Source organism: Oncorhynchus gorbuscha, linkage group LG18 (assembly GCF_021184085.1).
Source record: "Oncorhynchus gorbuscha isolate QuinsamMale2020 ecotype Even-year linkage group LG18, OgorEven_v1.0, whole genome shotgun sequence".
Taxonomy (NCBI): domain Eukaryota; kingdom Metazoa; phylum Chordata; class Actinopteri; order Salmoniformes; family Salmonidae; genus Oncorhynchus; species Oncorhynchus gorbuscha.
Window position 1 is genome coordinate 65,430,664 of NC_060190.1, and position 18,298 is coordinate 65,448,961.

At 41.4% G+C, this 18,298-nt stretch overlaps 1 protein-coding gene across 3 annotated transcripts in view; it reads left to right on the forward strand.

Moving 5' to 3' along the window:
• Nucleotides 1–18,298, forward strand: part of LOC124002919 (kazrin-like) — a 295,116-nt gene that overhangs the window by 202,572 nt on the left and 74,246 nt on the right. The window lies entirely within an intron of this gene.

Consider the following 18,298-nt stretch of genomic DNA (forward strand, 5'->3'; position numbering starts at 1 on the left):
AACATATACTCTCTGATTACAGTCTCATTGATGCCTGGTGAGCTCATAACCCTAAAGCAAAAGAGTGCACTTTCTGTTCAAACAGGTACAAAACATTGTCCCAAATCGATCTTGTACTATTATCTTTGCTTTGTGTGATGTATTGCTGTCTCTACCTTCTTGCCCTTCGTGCTGTTGTCTGAGACCAATAATGTTTGTACCCTGCGCTGCTGCCATGTTGTGTTATTGCTGTACCATGTTGTTGTCATGTTGTGTTGCTGTCAGGCTATGTTGTCATGTTGTGTTGCTACCAGGCTATGTTGTCGTGTTTTGCTGCCATGCTATGTTGTCATGTTGTGTTGCTACCAGGCTATGTTGTCATGTTGTGTTGATACCAGGCTATGTTGTCATGTATTGCTGCCATGCTATGTTGTCCTGTTGTGTTGCTACCAGGCTATGTTGTCATGTTGTGTTGCTACCAGGCTATGTTTTCATGTATTGCTGCCATGCTATGTTGTCATGTTGTGTTGCTACCAGGCTATGTTGTCATGTTGTGTTGCTACCAGGCTATGTTGTCATGTATTGCTGCCATGCTATGTTGTCATGTTGTGTTGCTACCAGGTTATGTTGTCATGTATTGCTACCAGGCTATGTTGTCATGTATTGCTGCCATGCTATGTTGTTGTCTGCCGTCTCTCTTCATGTAGTGTTGTGTAGTCTCTCTTGTCGTGATGTGTGTTTTGTCCTATATTTTAATTTAATTTATTTTTATTTTTAATCCCAGCCCCCGTCCCCGCAGGAGGCCTTTTGCTTTTTGGCAGGCCGTCATTGTAAATAACAATTTGTTCTTAACTGACTTAAATAAAAAAAGGTTAAATATATATTATTTGCATAAATAAAATATCTACTTCTCTAGTTTCTCTCAATCAAGTTTTTTTTAAAGACATTTGAGCCTATCTGATCTCCATGCTTATTACTGCCAGCTACAAATGTCTGAATCTCTTAATAGAGCCACAAGATAGAGCTTTAGTTGTTCCTTACAACAAAATCCTACTTTCTGTGAACAATTTGAAACTGAATTGAATGAATTGATAATGATTGATAAAAACTCAGTCGATGACCCTCGGATTTTATGGGACGCCATCAAAGGCTTTATTAAAAACAATGCAACTGCATTTGCATCTGGGCTGAATAAATTACAAAAACTTTTTTTCAGACCAAGTAGTGACTAAATCTATAGAAAAGACAGAGAGCATAATTTGCCATCCATCGAGTTAGACTCAACCATTACTTCCATCGTAATCGACCCAGTCGTCTACTGTCTTGCAAGCTTTACGGTAATGATCAATTGGCGGATATTGCAGCTATTGAATCTGAATCAGGTAAATTACTATCAGAACTCAAATGAATCAACCAAAGGCTCTCCCATTTCTATGAAGAATTGTACACCTCTAACCAAGCCAGATCGATTCCTTTTTAAAAGATATGAGAACTCCTTTCCTCTCAACTGAGGAAGCCGGCTTGCTGGGTGCCCAAATTTCTCTCCATGAACTCAAAAGGGTTTAGTCAGACTGCCAGATGGTGAAGTGTCATTCATCACACTGCATTTTGCAATAACAAAAGTTTATCTCAATACTTTGTTATATACCCTTTGTTGCGAATGACAGAGGTCAAACATTTTCTGTAAGTCTTCACAAGGTTTTCACACACTGTTGCTGGTATTTTTGCCCATTCCTCCATGCAGATCTCCTCTAGAGCAGTGATGTTTTACAGGCCTCTCTCATCTTTTTAAGTGGGATAACTAGCACAATTGGTGGCTGACTAAATACTTTTATGCTCCACTGTATAGTGTTTGATAAACAACAGACAAACACAGTCATTGGTATCACAAATAAAAAAGCACAAATGCCCCAGAAAAACAGTTACATTCCTCCACAAAGAAATCCCCAATCAATGGTTTAAATTGCCTGAACTGCACCAGAAGCATGAAACATATTTAGAATTTTGTTCCATGCATTAAAACTAAAAGCAAATTAATTTAGGTCAGCATTAGGCAACTCAAGTGTTTATACTACAACAGCAAAGTTATATAAGATATAAATGTATGAAGTAGGGCCTTGTAAACATAAAGGGAGTAATACAGAGATCTATGGTTCTTTAGCGAAGTCCAGCCAACCCTTTGATACAGGATGCAGTGATGAGTATTAAAACTGTAAATGAAGGTTACTATGGTAGATGGCATCCAAAGGTTTAAGAGTAGTAGCAGCTGCATTTTGATAAATAGTATCACCATAATCTAGAACAAATAAAAAGGTTTGATTGGAGACCATCGAACGAGTGAACATGTAGTTCACGTGAAACATTCTTAGGAGAGTTTGAAAATAACATGTATTTAGTTTTACCCATATTAAGCACAAGTTTTAAATCAGCAAGGGCTTCCTGCATAGCTATAAAATCTGACTGTAGTTTCGACACAGCCAGATCAACATTCAGGGCAATAGTGTGAGGATTTGGCCAGGGTTGTTCCAGTTTTGGCCACTAGATGCCCCCATTATGCTTTTTGACCCTTTTGTTTTCCCTTGTTCCCAGTTATTATTTGCACCTGTGCCTCGTTTCCCTTGATTGTATTTAAACCCTTAGTTTTCCTCAGTTCTTTGCTCTGTGTTTGAATGTTGGCACCCAGCCCCAGTGATGCTGTGAACAGTTGTTGCTCCAGTTGGACTCTCTTGTGGTACTCTGTTTTTGTTCTTGTTTATTTATTTTTGATTATCTTTTGAGGCTTTTTTGTGCTGCACCTACCACCTTGTGGATTTACCTTTTTGACTTGGAGGTACCTTTGTTCTCTTGGAATTACTTTTGATGTTGTGGATTTATATTTTTGCCTGAAGAACTTTCCTTTTCCTTTATTAAAACACCGTCTCAATTACTGCTGTGTCTGCCTCATCTTCTGGGTTCTGCCGACTCCGTGGCTCAGTTTGCTAAGTGACTGTTTCTCACACCGGAGACCCGGGTTCGTAACCAGGTCCTGACAAATAGCATACATAATACTATCATCCACATATAGATGCATTTTACACATTTTAACAGATAGTCCAATGGTGTATAAATAGTGAAGGAAACAGCTCCCAAAAGGTCTATCGAGGACAATGTATAATAGCATGATCAACAGTATCAAAAGCTTTTGACAGGTCCACAAACAAAGCAGGCCATTTCATTTTAGAATCTAAAGCATTGACAAGATCATTAACTACTAAAGTGGTTGCTGTAATAGTGCTATGGCCAGGCCTAAACTCTGGTTTACATCCAAAATGCATTTCTCAGATTAAAAAAGAGCAAAGCTGTACATTTACCAAGGATTCAAGTATCTTAGCTAGACGAAGAAGCTTTGAAATTCCACGATAAGGATTACGATCACTACTGTCTCCATCCTTATGGTGTGGCAGTGCAAGAGATGATTTCCATACTTTTGTAATATTTCCTGATAACGTTAAATAAAAAATGTAGGTTAATGAGCCAACACTGATGGGCGCTACACACTTAAGGAGACCAGGATCCGATTGGTCGGAGTTCTTGTTGTCTATTGCTAGCGAAGCATCCAGAACACTCAAATCAATTCAACCTGACCTCAGTAGATGGACTAACATCCTAGTCGCTTTAACCAGCAGACTATTGTACAAATGAATATATTGCCACGGCTAAATTTCTGTAGTTCTGTGCGTCCCTTGTCTCCCCCTTCTGGCTATTGGGATAAAATTCATAGTGTGGTTTTTGAAATGTACATGGCAAGGTAAGCTATCCAACATACTTACAAAGAGGGAAAGATGTAGGAGGACTATCCTTTTACCAAACTTTGAATTGTATTTCCAGGCACTAGCATTTTGTCCCATCCTATATTGGTTTTGACAGGATTTTATCACCCCCTGGCTGAGTATAGAGAGAAATATGGTGTTTCCTATTGCCCTGGAAGAGGTGTTCTTCACTGATATACTTTGGTCCTATTATTGCTCATACAATCTCTATTTGGCGCAACATTTTTAAACGATGTAACTGGGAAAATGGCATGCACCATAAGCCAATATTTCACAATAATGACTTGCATTCTGGAAGGTCGGCCTTTTGGATCTCCCCCAATGGTCCAAAAGTGGAATCTGTATTCTTTGCCGATATCATGGACAGTAATGGTTTGAGAACATACACATTACCAGGCAATTCCATTTTCTATATTTACAACTTCGGTTATCTATGTTGGTCTATGGAGTCCCTTGGGAAACCCAACTACCGGACCATCCAATGGTGGGATTAAGCCCTCACCCTCCGATCCAACAGGCCCCAGATGTGCTCAATGGGATTGAGATCTGGCCATGGCAGAACACTGACAGGAAATCATCACACACAGAACAAGCAGTGTGGCTGGTGGCATTGTCATGCTGGAGGGTCATGTCAGGATGAGTCTGCAGGAAGGGTACCACATGAGGGAGGAGGATGTCTTCCCTAATGCACAGTGTTGAGTTTGCCTGCGATCACAACAAGCTCAGTCCGATGATGCTGTGACACACCTCCTCAGACCATGACCGACCCTCCACCTCCAAATCGATCCCGCTTCAGAGTATAGGCCTCGGTGTAACGCTCATTCCTTCGAAGATAAACGTGAATCGGACCATCACCCCTGGTGAGACAAAACCACGACTCGTCAGTGAAGAACACATTTGCCAGTCCTGTCTGGTCCAGCGACTGTGGGTTTGTGCATGTTCATTAATTGTTTATGGTTCATTGAACAAGCATGGGAAACAGTGTTTAAACCCTTTATAATGAAGATCTGTGAAGGTATTGGATTTTTACGACTTATCTTTGAAAGACAGGGTCCTGAAAAAGGGGCGTTTCTTTTTTTGCTGAGTTTATGATGTGGGAGTGCACTGCAGTTAATGCTTCTGGGACAAAGTTACAAAATTAATTTTAAAGTGCATTCATTTAAATATTCAATACTTTGCATCTACTACATTACTTAACAATGATAGATCCTTGAATCTCTCATTAAATTAGAGACGATTACTTCTGGCAGTGTTGCCACAAAAAAACAATGTTGGCTCTTAGATGGCAATCACCTCACTCTCTCACAATTTGCCAATTTATACAGTTACTGTTAGAAGTTAGAACATTATAATTAAAGGTGCTTGTCAAGAAACAATTGAGGTCTGGACAAAATGCACTTGACAATGTAAATAATAATCTCAGCTAAAGCCCAACACATTCAAATAAACAATCTATAAAGACCGAACATAAAAACAAAATATAGTACTAGTCAAAAGTTTGGACACACCAACAAATCAAAATACATTTTAGATTTTATATTCTTCAAAGTAGCAACCCTTCGTCTTTTGGCATACACTCAACCAGGTTCATGAGGTAGTCACCTGAAATGCATTTAAATTAACAGGTCTGTCTTGTTAAAAGTTAATTTGTGGATTTTATTTCCTTCTGAATGCGTTTGAGCCAATCAGTTGGGTTGTGACAAGGTAGGGGGTGGTATACAGAAGATAGCCCTATTTGGTAAAAGACCAAGTCCATATTATGCCAAGAACAGCTCAAATAAGCAAAGAGAACTGACAGTCAATCATTACTTTAAGACACGAAGGTCAGTAAAAAAAAACATTTCAAGAACCATCAACCGCTATGATGACACTGGCTCTCATGAAGACCACCACAGGAAAGGAAGACCCAGAGTTACCTCTGCTGCAGAGGGTAAGTTCATTTCATGGTCAAATTGCTGCAAATAAACCACTACTAAAGGACACCAGTAAGAAGAAGAGACATGCTTGGGCCAAGAAACACGAGCAATGGTCATTAGACCGGTGGCAATCTGTCCTTGGTATGATGAGTCCAAATTTGAGATTATTTGTTCCAACTACCCTGTCTTTGTGAGACGCAGAATAGGTAAACAGTTGATCTCCATATGTTTGGTTCCCACGTGAAGCATGGAGGAGGAGGTGTGATTGTATTGGGTGCTTTGATGGTGACACTGTCCATGATTTATTTAGAATTCAAGGCACACTTAAGAAGCATGGCTACCTCAGCATTCTTCAGCGATACGCCATCCCATCTGGTTTGCGCTTAGTGGGACTATTATTTGTTTTTCAACAGGACAATGACCCGACACACCTCCAGGTTGTGTAAGGGCTATTTGACCAGGAAGGAGACCCCTGACCTTAACCCAATTGAGATTAGTTGAACCGCAGAGTAAAGGAAAAGCAGCCAAGTCCTCTGCATATGTGGGAACTCCTTCAAGACTGTTGGAAAAGTATTCCAGGTAAAGCTGGTTGATAGAATGCCAAGAATTTGCAAATCTGTCATCAATGCAAAGGGTGGCTACTTTGAAGAATCTCAAATATAAAATATTTTAATTTGTTTTACACTTTTTGGGTTACTACATGATTCCATATATGTTATTTCATAGTGTTGATGTCTTCACAATTATTATACAATGTACAAAATAGTCAAAATAAAAAAAAACCTTGAATGAGTAGGTGTGTCCAAACTTTTGACTGGTACTGACTATACTGTATATATGTGCATATTTTCTACTGTCTTTGCTTTCAGAGGTAGTTATGTGAATTTGTGTGTTGTGCCCCCCCACCCCAACAAGAACAATGACAAAAATATATAAAGTTTGTCACAAAAAAATATGAAAAAAAAGCCAGAACTGTTGCAAGTTCGTTCATTTTTTCACTGTGACATCATTTTGAAATTCCAATCTAGATAATTATTCATAGTAATATTGCACTGTGCTGTGTCAATTTCAACATGTGAGAGAACAAATGAAAGAATAAATATATTTTTTATTCCAACTTGCAGTACTTTTCCACAGAAAACGGCTAAATTCTTCAGGGAATCATAACCTAGATTACTAAAATGAGGTACAGTTTAGACCCTCTTGTTATTTGCGATGAAATAAAGTCAGGTTAATTGTGATTGAATCTACTCGTGTCACGGCCATTAAAAGAACTGGACCAAGGTGCAGCGTGGTGTGCGTACATTTTCTCTTTTATTAAAAATGACGCCAAAAAAACTATAAACAATACAACACAAACCGTGACTCTTAAGGCTAAGTGCCATCAAACAAAATTAACTTCCCACAAACACAGGTGGGAAAAAGGGTACCTATGTGGTTCCCAATCAGAGACAACGATAGACAGCTGTCCCTGATTGAGAACCACACCAAAACCCAGAAATAGAAAATGCCCACCCCAACTCACGCCCTGACCAAACCAAAATAGAGACATAAAAAGGATCTCTAAGGTCAGGGTGTGACAACTAGTAGCTGGCACCCTGCAGTTTTATAATGACTTTGGTAATAACTGACCAAAGTAATGGCCGGACAATTATGTAGCCATTCATGCCATTGGAAAAGTGGTGTATCCTCTGTGTGTGTGTGTGTGTGTGTGTGTGTGTGTGTGTGTGTGTGTGTGTGTGTGTGTGTGTGTGTGCGTGCGTGCGTGCGTGCGTGCGTGCGTGCGTGCGTGTGTTTTGTGTAGAGCTTCCTAGTGGTCGATTTTTAACAATGAGTTTGCAAGTCAAAAATGTCAGAGTTTCTGAGTTGCCTTAAAAACGGCATCAGTCACCTGAACGGCTCTCTGTACACGGCTCTCTGTACACGTAACCAAGAGCATGTTGATGTAGAGCCACAGTGCAGGGTTATTTATAGGGCGTTGTGATGTGATTCCATGGCAGCATCAGGTGATAGTATTCTCTTTCTCCTTGGAGATGATTGATATTGGAGTGTCTGACTCTATAAGAGCAGTGAATGTCAGTGTAATTATGGGTTAGGTGAGGAGAGGCAGAGAGGACAATGCATAGCTAAGCCTGCTGCCTATTTGTCTCCTCTGTTCCTGACTAGAATGTAGAGTTGTATTTTTGAACAGGTTTTAAATTAATTACCTCTGTTCTTCTCTCAGAGGGGGTTTGAGCCTGTCTGATTCTCCACTGTGTCAAGTGTTCTGAGTGAAAAGGGACAGGATATGAGATCATCCATCCATGTCAGAGACCTATTAATGATATGTCAGAGAAATTAGCAGTGACAGGAAGCACATTGATTGTTTGAAAGGGCAGCAGACACAGGGTGGAAACTGATTACCCAGGTGGCTCTGGGGGATTAGGATAGGTCACATTCTGTACACCCAGGAAGTGCCGAGGTTGAGGTTCTCAGCTTGTACTCTATAGAGCACATCTCTCTCTGTATGTAACGGACAGGCAGCCTGCTCTGTCCAGGCCACAGAGGTGCCATTGAAAGAGACTGACACCACACTGGTCTACCTGAGGGGGGTGCCTACCACCAGGCATTTGCTTTCAGGCAAATCTAATTAATAACTCATGTCTGTTTCCACTAGCTATGATGTCATGACTGCATTTCCTGCTGGTTGTTAGGAAATCACTTAATTTAATTGAGAATGATCATAAAGCTTTTTAATTATTATTTTTAATTATGAATGGCCTGTGGTATGAATATGTTATTGGCGAACAAGCCTAATGAATAATCACACATATTACAATGAATCATGCAAGAGAGACAGAGAAAGAGGATGAACAGTAGAGAGTGAATCTACAGTACACTCATCTTTTGTTTTGTTGAGAGCATGGACAATCGCCTGTGGCATGTGCTCCTGTGGTTTGTGACATCCTCTGATCGTCATTTGGGTTAGGGCCAGCCCCACCACTGGTTTGTCTCATTATTTACCTGACCTTTGACCTCTCACGGCTAGAGAGGAAGTAACCGGTGGCTATCCCTATTCCCTCCCACACTTTTTGCATACCTGTACTTTCTAGCACCTACGGTATACATACAGTAATGTACCACTGCAGTTTCTCCCAGGTTGAGGTAGAGATTCAACTGAATTTTCAAATAGGGTATAGTTTTCACATTTCTCTGTTCACTTATTAATTGATATGTTTATTTATTCCCACATTCAGACAGCTCCTGCAGAATAGCTTCTCTCTCTGTGAATTAGTCTCAGTGCCGACCCTGCTACTCATTATCACCTGCTAAAGAAAGCAGCCGCCCAGCTTGGAGCCTGTGGCTATGCTGCCTGCTTGCTGCCCAATCTCCATAAAGACCCAGGGAAAGGTGTCGTGGAATATTCTAATCAAGTGAGAGAGACTTGGTCATTTCTTCAAACAATCATCTTTATTCTATATTGATTAATTATTGCAATAATGAGGCTGGTCGACCCCTCACTTTTGAGTGTTGGACTGAATAACCTTACAAATTCAGAGTACTATATATAACTGACACTAAAAACCCTTAGTCGTGGTTGGTTCCACCCCTGTCATGCAGATTGGGGTATCATAAACCACTCTGGGTTCATCCGGTCGTTATCTGGGTTGTTGTCTTAACTCCACCCTGGCTTAGTTTCCCAGATGCAAGGATGATTCTGAGACGATGAGGGATTGTTCTATTCTTAAGCTATCCCTAGTAAAACACATTCCTGTCTATGTAATGCAGTCTTTAACTCATTTTTCAGCTCCAGCCGTCTCTGGTGACCATATGCCCAGATTAGCTGCAGGGAACTAGAGTGGAGACCATAAAAAAACACAGACACTAGCAGGACAGAAATGTCTTACTATTAGTTAAATATTAATTGTTAACCATTAATATCAAATAAATCAGGTAAATACGTACTTTTTCTCTCACATTCCCCTCAAGAAACTCAATTTCTTTTAGAAAAACTCAAGATTGTTAAGTATACATTTAAACTAACAAAATACATCCCTCTGGTGCCAAGCATTTCATCTATGGTAAACAACCTTCCTCTGGGTTGCTGAGCTTAATACCTTCTTTATCAAGACACAGTCAATTTGGAACATAATAAAACCCATAAAGTGAACATCACACACAAGCTTCATTACAACAGATAGACAGTCATCACACTGGCACCATGCACAAAGAGGTCAGCATGATGAAAATGTTCACCCCATTTAGAACCCTTCCTACACCAGTGACAGACGCCCCTCTCTGGGCACTTTGTACACTCAGTACGGAACATGAGCTCCACATCTTGGTCCTTAAGCTCAGAATCAGTGACGTAGTCAGGAATAGAGAAATCATTCAGTTTCCAAATCCTAATTAAAAACCCAATTAAGTATCCAACCCACAATCCAAAATGACATTTCTCAGTGATTCACATTGGTTCTATCCCTCAAAATTAAAACCCTCAAATTAACACACATCATTACTGGCAGAATGGATGGCCCATGATAATGTCTCAATTTCAATGTCTCAGGAAGAATCAGGAACAATCTGATTTTCCCAAAGAGACTAATGTCTCACCTGAGCCCCAACATAACGCCTATTATTGTCACACCCTGACCACAGAGAACCTTTTATTCTCTATGTTGGTTTGGTCGGGGTGTGACTAGGGTGGGTACTCTAGTTTTTGTATTTCTATGTTGGCCTGGTATGGTTCCCAATCGGAGGCAGTTGTCTATCGTTGTCTCTGATTGGGGATCATATTTAGGCAGACTTTTCCCCCTGGGTTTTTGAGGGATCTTGTATGTGTGTAGAGGCCTGTGAGTACTCCATGATGTCACACTTCGCTCTTTATTGTGTTTTGTGAGTTTAATTTAAATTAAACATGTGGAACTCTACGTACGTGGCACCTTAAAAAAGGCAGTTGGTAGTGTTAGCAGTTGATGTTATTCTTCAATAACACAGACCCCCAAAGCAAATCAGGGGGAGGAAAAATGGATTTATTCAAAGAGGATAAATCATAGATGTTATGCTGAGAGGTAGATGGTCATTCTCTCCTGTCCGCCGTGATGCACTCTCAGTGATGCTCTCTCAGTGATGCTCTCTCAGTGGTTCCCTCCAGTGGTTCTCTCCAGTGCTTCTCTCCTGTGATTCTATCCCCAGAACAAGGGACAGCATGTAGCTTTATAACCCAGCCCTAGCCTGTGTTTGACCAATTAGAATTCCTTTCAATTAAACTAGCCAATGGCCAAATAACAAGTACCCTATTTCAGAAGACATATTCCTCCCATGTCTCTGAACAACTGATCAATAATTCCCTATTACAGAAAAAACACAATTTCCCTTAATCGTTGTTACTCTATTGACTTCTCGTCCTTTTGACCTCTCGTCCTCTGTCTCTGCGTTATGTATTTATCTTCGACATAATCTTACACTCCCCCTAGACCCTTTTAAAAAGAAATATACTTAAAATGTCTTTCTAGAAAACAATAAAAAAACATTAAACAATAGACAGTATAAAAAACACTAGCAATTAGCATAAAATCATTCACATTCACATTTATTTAAAACACAAAGGGCACATTGTACTTGCTGTTACAATAAGAAATAGATTTCAAACAAAGTTACAGAGAATAAGTATTAAGAGATGTAATGGTGATGTCCCGATTCCTACCACATCCTGTATTAGGAGGAAACTCACAAAAAAAAAATATCTACAAGACGATATTCTATTATCCTATCGGCAAGGTAATCATTCACCAAGTCCTTTAAAAGGGACCGCCACTTCCACACTGGTATCAGTCCACATACAGTGGGGGGAACAAGTATTTGCATGGAGCCCCAGACCGAGGGTGATTGACCGTCATCTTGAACTTCTTTCATTTTCTAATAATTGCGCCAACAGTTGTTGCCTTCTCACCAAGCTGCTTGCCCATTGTCCTGTAGCCCATCCCAGCCTTGTGCAGGTTTACAATTTTATCCCTGATGTCCTTACACAGCTCTCTGGTCTAGGCCATTGTGCAGAGGTTGGAGTCTGTTTGACTGAGTGTGTGGACAGGTGTCTTTTATACAGGTAACAAGTTCAAACATGTGCAGTTAATACGGAGTGAGTGGAGAACAGGAGGGCTTCTTAAAGAAAAACTAACATGGATGTGAGAGCCGGAATTCTTACTGGTTGGTAGGTGATCAAATACTTATGTCATGCAATAAAATGCAAATGAATTACTTAAAAATCATACAATGTGATTTTCTGGATTTTTGTTTTAGATTCCGTCTCTCACAGTTGAAGTGTACCTATGATTAAAAAAAAATGACAGACCTCTACATGCTTTGTAAGTAGGAGAATCTGCAAAATCAGCAGTGTATCAAATACTTGTTCTTCCCACTGTAGATAACTATTAGAAATGATGTTGTGACAGTCTGCCGGTAGTGAGGAATTCTTCTTCCGTTCCACTGGTTGCACATCAGCGGTGATCTTGTATCGTTTCAGGTACAGTCCTTGAATCGAAGGATATTGCTTCAGCTTCAGACTGTAGATTCTCATAACCTGTAACAAAGGAAATAAAAACGTGAAAAAACATTTCTTTACCATCATCCACTGCCCTGGCACTACATGTGGGAGTTATTCCCCATTAGAGAGTTGTATGAAATAGTTCATCATTGTGTCACTCATAAAGTGAACGTCTGCTTTTCTCAAATCTAACGTAACTGGTATTATCACCTTGTCCATTGTAGTAACTACCCAGCCTGCCTCACACCCCCTCCACAATGCTTGAACCGTCTGTGTATAAGATAAACTCAGGGTTTTCCAACGAATGACTCTATAAACCCATCAGAGAGCTGATCCAAAACAACTCACAACAGTCGTGTTCAAGTAATGTGGTATCTGTAGGATACATCAGTGTTTCTGGATTACATGGTGTCTTTTCAACTATACACATGTCCCATAGATCTTAAATCACTACTTTAGTAGTGTCCATAGCTTCCTTGCTAATGATATATTGTTTTGGGCAACACCTGTGAAAAACACTGGTTCCATATCCAAAGTTCCACACTCTTTTTTTCTTCGTAGGATGGTTCTGAACTGTAAATCCCTGCAGTTGTATAATTTGCCACATCACCTTTCATTCAAAAATGTTCAATGTAGAGTCAAGTTGCATAATAACATCAAGGCCTAAAATAGGTTGTTCAAATGAGCCTATCTACACCCCCGCATCAATCTTCATTGGACCAATAGAAATTGACAATGGTTTGGTTTGTTTCATATCTGTCTTCCCCCCCACTCCTGTTGCTCTGATCTTCATGCCCGTGTACTGAGGACATATATGTTTTGCATAAGATATGGGCAATACAGTGACTTCAGCACCCGTATCTATGAAAAAGAAATTGACTGCAAAGTTGTCAACCATCATGTTCACATATATTCCATCCGATTTCATATGTACACCAGCTGAGATGGGACGTAAGAGTGGGTCTATTAGTTTCCCTCCACAGCATACAGCAAACTCTGCTGCTGAGCCGGAGAGAGCTTCTTACATTTCTGCATTAACATTGTGTCATTGAGGCTGTTGTCCTGATTCCATTTTCCCTTAGACGGACACTGCTTCTCCTGGCCACTTCTCATTGAATCATGTTTTCTTGTCTGACATTCTTATTGCCAGTGAACAGAAATCCCGCAATAATGACATTCACCAGGTTTCTCTTCTGCTGAACGAATAATGTTGTTGGTTTCACTTGGAACCTGCACAACTCTGATAACAGCCGGTCTATTATGCTGATTGATGTCTCTGTCCAGTCGTGACAGTCTGTCGATGATGTCGCCGTAGTTTTGTGTCTCCCAGTCATTACTTGTGGAAACAAAAGTTTTTCGCAAATCATCATGTATGGATTGCATCAGCTGATGAGTGATTGCCCCCTTTTTGGAGGGATTGAGGGTATCTTCATCTTCCATGTCAGGTAACCCACTGTGTTTAATCACATCTGCTATAAACCTGTCTTCAAATTCAACAAACGGTTATTTCGGTTTTTGAACACATTTGGTTATCTCTCCCCAATTGGTGGTTGCATTGGTCAGACCCTTAATTTAGGAAAACATGTATGGCTCTCCATCCATTGGCCACACCTTGCTCTTCACAACCCACAGCTCTATAAACCTTTTCTTCAACTACACCATGTTCACGGTTGTTCTGAGTTGTGTGATTACTATCACCAGAGGTTTGTCTTTATCACATTTTACAGCCTGTGTTCTGGTTGGCCTAAGACATAGTTCACCAAATGCTTGAAACCCGATCATCCTTGTGCAACTCAGCCTGAGTGTATTTCAGAAGACATATTCCTCCCATGTCTCTGAACCACCGATCAATAATTCCCTATTACAGAAAAAACACTATTTCCCTTAATCGTTATTACTCTATTGACTTCTTGTCCTCTGTCTCTGCGTTATGTATTTATCTTTGACATATTCTTACAATTGCTTCAACTGGATGCTGTACACCGGTTGCTGGCTCAGACTCACGTCTCTCGATAGAAATACAGGGCCGGATTGAACCTCATTTCTTCAGCCGGTTAGAGGGGGTTTTGAGGTCCACACCATTTGGTCAAATTATCCCTTTCATGCATCTAGATACCATCTGTAGTCACAATCCAAAATCTCAAGAAAGGACAGATCAAAACAATAGTTTAGTTCAGTTCATTTCTGATTCAGGAAATCCTGAAATTATTACTTTTACCAATATTCTTAGACATTTCTAAAACAAAATCCTAAGAAAATAAAATCACATTCTGTTGAAAATGTTTTCCAAATTGGCTTATACTCCCCTTTTGGCACTGTCAACCGTATCGCAGAGTCACAGGATCAGGAAATTATCCCCGATCATCCAGCAGATCCAATCTGGTGAGATTTATCGAAACAAAACAGAACAAACAACACATTCCTTCATATATCACTCAATCCAAAAATCCCAAAACCTCAGGATCAGGAAATTATCCCAAAATTATTCCCCCATTTTGATACATGACACTGCAAATCAAATTCGAATTACTATCCTTAATAACTCCGTAAAAAACATTTGTACCCATAACTTCATACTAAAAACAGACTTTAGACAGCCCCCTCCCCCTATTCAAGGGCAGCCCTCTCTTTCCCTCGTGGACCGAATCACAAATATAAGTATTAATTATAACCTTCTCTGTAATTATCATCATTACAAATGACCTTAACTTCTCTGGGGTACGGGGCATTATTATCACTACCGGATGAAAAGTGTGCCCAAAGTAAACTGCCTGCTCCCCAGGCCCAGAAGCTAGAAAATACATATAATTGGTACATTTGGATAGAAAACTGTTAAAATAGTGTGTGTGAGTATAACAGAACTGATTTGTCAGGCAAAAACCTGAGAAAAATCGATCCAGGAAGTGGGATTTTTTTATGTTTATAGTTTTCTATTGAATGCCATTACAGTATCCATTCATTTAGGACTCAAATTGCACTTCCTATGGCTTCCACTTGATGTCAACAGTCTTTAGAAATTGTTTCAGGCTTGTGTTCTGAAAAATTAGGGAGTAAGACCACTCTGAATGAGTGGACACTGCAGTGTCCCAGAGCTTTTTCATGCGCACGACCGAGAGCGTGCCTTTCTTGTTTACCTTTTACATGGACGACGTGATTGTCTGGTTGAAATATGATTGATTATTTAGGCTAAAAACGACCTGAGGATTGATTATAAACATCGTTTTTGTCTGCCTGTTGTGACTGCGTTTGAGCCTGTGGATTACTGGAAAAAAACGCGCAAACAAAACTAAGGTTTTTGAATATAAACCGGGACTTTATCAAACAAAACATACATTTATTGAGTAAATGGGAGTCTTGTGAGTGCAACTATATGAAGATCATCAAAGGTAAGTTATTAATTGTATCTCTATTTCTGACTTGTGTAACTCCTCTACTTGGCTGGTAATGATTTGTCTGCTGGGCTCTGTTCTCAGATAATCGCACAGTATGCTTTCGCCATAAAGCCTTTTTGAAAACTGACACCGTGGTTGGATTATCAAGAAGTGAATCTTTAAACCGATGTATAACACTTGTATGTTTTATGAATTTTGAAATGGAGTATGTCTGTATTTGAATTTGGCGCTCTGCAATTTCACTGGATGTTGGTCAGATGGGATGCTAGCGTCCCAAATACCCTAGTGAGGTTAAACTCATCATCCAATGTCTCTTGGCTTTCCAGTGAGGGCAATTAAACCAGTGAGGGCTGAGTTTGATCTGTATCTTCCCCCCCCCATGGTTTGTCGTACTTAGGTTTCGGTAGCGTTACACTACGAGTCCTTGTGCATCCATTAGTATTGGCTCTTGCTGCCACAAACTGTAATTTACCTTACACAACTTGCCCACTGGCTTGTTCTATGTGTGTGTGTTGTGAATTACTTGACCATGCTGCTCCCAGCGCCATAGGTGCTGGAGCCACAACAGGCAGAGCCCATCTGCTGCCAGTCCTGGACGGGGCATGAGTTGGACCGCTGGGACCACCTTGAACAGAGGGCGCATGCCCTGCGTCAGGAGGTTGATAGCTTGGATTGCGATGACAGCTGATCCCTGTTGGTCAGTGATAGGCTGTTCCTGGGGGATGATGCTGGCACTGTTCACCACCGTGAGTGTGTCTACTAGGCTGGCAGGCCATCAGAAGCCACCAGCGGGGCTTCATCGCCCATAGCCCCTTCATCGAGGAGCTATGAGGAGCCTACTCACCTGGGTAGCCACTTCACTGGACATCAACTGGTGGACAGTGATGACTCTTCATCTATCCCCATCTCTGCTGATTTCCACAAGGCCTTGCAGGAGAGCTGGTCCTCTGCCAGGGTGGAACCAGCCTCTTCAACGGTGGTTCAACTCCCACCAGCTGCACCCGAAGCGCCACCATCACCGCCAGCTGCAGGTGACCGCACAGGGCCTCAGGGCATTGTTGAGGTGGCACTGTTGCTCCTTTCTCTCAGGTGGGGTGGAGATACTGAGTATGTGCCGCCGGGAGCTGGTCAGCACAGACACCTCCCAGATCGGCTGGTGGGTGTGACCAAGGGCAGGTCAGCCAGCGACTGTTGGCTACCCCCTTGGAGCGGCAGGGAAATCAATACACAGTTCTGAGTTGTACTGCTGGCCCTGTGGTCTTTCCTTCCACATCTGAAAGGAAGACATGTCCTGGTGAGAACAGACAACACCGTGGCTTACATCAACCATCAGGGTGTTTTCCGCGACGCGGATCCTGTGTTCTGCCTTGCAAACAGGACAACGGAATGGATCGCATGCAGCGACCCAAGAAAACGACTCCGAAAAAGAGGGAAATGTAGCGGTCTTCTGGTCAGACTCCGAACAAGGGCACATCGCGCACCACTCCCCAGCATTCTTCTTGCCAATGTCCAGTCTCTTGACAACAAGGTTGACGAAATCCGAGCAAGGGTGGCATTCCAGAGGGACATCAGAGACTGCAACGTTCTCTGCTTCACGGAAACATGGCTTACTGGGAAGACACTATCCGATGCGGTGCAGCCAACGGGTTTCTCCACGCATCGTGCCGACAGAAACAAACATCTTTCTGGTAAGAAGAATGGCGGGGGCGTATGCCTCATGACTAACGAGACATGGTGTGATGAAGGAAACATACAGGAACTCAAATCCTTCTGTTCACCTGATTTAGAATTCCTCACAATCAAATGTAGACCGCATTATCTACCAAGAGAATTCTCTTCGATTATAATCACAGCCGTATATATACCCCCCCCAAGCAGACACATCGATGGCTCTGAACGAACTTTATTTAACTCGTTGCAAACTGGAAACCATTTATCCGGAGGCTGCATTCATTGTAGCTGGGGATTTTAACAAAGCTAATCTGAAAACAAGACTCCCTAAATTTTATCAGCATATCGATTGCGCAACCAGGGGTGGTAAAACCTTGGATCAATGTTACTCTAACTTGCGCGACGCATATAAGGCCCTGCCCCGCCCCCCTTTCGGAAAAGCTGACCACGACTCCATTTTGTTGATCCCTGCCTACAGGCAGAAACTAAAACAAGAGGCTCCCACGCTGAGGTCTGTCCAACGCTGGTCAGACCAAGCTGACTCCACACTCCAAGACTGCTTCCATCACGTGGACTGGGACATGTTTCGTATTGCGTCAGATAAAAATATTGACGAATACGCTGATTCGGTGTGCGAGTTCATTAGAATGTGCGTCGAAGATGTCGTTCCCATAGCAACGATAAAAACATTCCCTAACCAGAAACCGTGGATTGATGGCAGCATTCGCGTGAAACTGAAAGCGCGAACCACTGCTTTTAATCAGGGCAAGGTGTCTGGCAACATGACCGAATACAAACAGTGCAGCTATTCCCTCCGCAAGGCTATTAAACAAGCTAAGCGTCAGTACAGAGACAAAGTGGAATCTCAATTCAACGGCTCAGACACAAGAGGCATGTGGCAGGGTCTACAGTCAATCACGGACTACAAGAAGAAACCCAGCCCACTCACGGACCAGGATGTCTTGCTCCCAGGCAGACTAAATAACTTTTTTGCCCGCTTTGAGGACA